Source organism: Octopus bimaculoides, chromosome 5, assembly GCF_001194135.2.
Source record: "Octopus bimaculoides isolate UCB-OBI-ISO-001 chromosome 5, ASM119413v2, whole genome shotgun sequence".
NCBI classification, from domain to species: domain Eukaryota; kingdom Metazoa; phylum Mollusca; class Cephalopoda; order Octopoda; family Octopodidae; genus Octopus; species Octopus bimaculoides.
In genome coordinates this window covers 72,561,485-72,562,499 of record NC_068985.1, presented here as the reverse complement: position 1 = coordinate 72,562,499, position 1,015 = coordinate 72,561,485, and the positions used below count along the sequence as shown (strand labels likewise).

Below are 1,015 nucleotides of genomic sequence, written 5' to 3'. Positions count from 1 at the left end.
GTTTTACTATTATTGTTATTATTATTATTATTATTATTATTATTATTATTATTATTATTATTATTATTATTATTATTATTATTAAGGCAGCGAGCTGGCAGAATCGTTTGCACGCCGGGCGAAATGCTGATCGGTATTTCGTCCGTTTTTACATTCTGAGTTCAAATTCTGCCGGGGTTGACTTTACCTATTATCCTTTTGGGGTCGATGAAATAAGTATTAATCGAGCACTGGGTTCGATCTAATCGACTAGTCCTCTCTCCCGAAATTTCAGGCCTTGTGCTTATGGTAGAAAGGATTATTACTATTATTTATTCTCTTCTTTTCAGCTGGGAAATGACGTTTCAACGGTTGGATGCCATTTAGACTAGTCTTTAGCAACTCACTGTGCCTTGCCTCATGTAAGATGAATTGCACTCAGCTCATCATCAACTATTCTACGCAAGGTTTTCTTTGGCCATCCACGCTTACAATTGTCAGGGAGTGTTCATCATAATGTTACCCTTACTATCCCATCCCGGTCCATTCTGAATGTGTGGCCTAGCTATCTGAGTCTCGTTTTGTTCAAAGACTACACTATTCAAACCATTCTGCGGTACAATTGATCACTCGACTCATTGCTGCGCCAGAAGATAAAGTAGATTTTTCTCAGAAAACATTTTGTGGAAAACATTCATCTTATTCATGCTTCTTTTATGTTGCAAAAAGGAAAAGTTAGTGAGCACTTCCTTTGCTAACAGTGTTTTTAGGACAACAATATCACATTATTCAATGGGCCCATCGTTTGTGTTTTAAAACACGATAAAATGTAAAATAAGGGATATTTGGTCGCCGTTTTTACGTAGTGGATCGACTGCATAGATGGATCCGACAAAGAAGCCTCTACAATACATAGTAAATCTTCTTCAAATCCCATTCTTTAGGACATATATGATGAGGTGATTTTGGTTTCCCTGAACTTCTAATGAAGTTGAACATCTTATCTGGCCACCACAGTCCCCAGATCACAATATTA

General features: G+C 37.0%; 1 protein-coding gene across 2 annotated transcripts in view; it reads left to right on the top strand.

Moving 5' to 3' along the window:
* The window catches only part of LOC106876217 (uncharacterized), a 50,571-nt gene that overhangs the window by 19,417 nt on the left and 30,139 nt on the right, over positions 1-1,015 (top strand). The gene's annotated exons all lie outside the window — the stretch shown is intronic.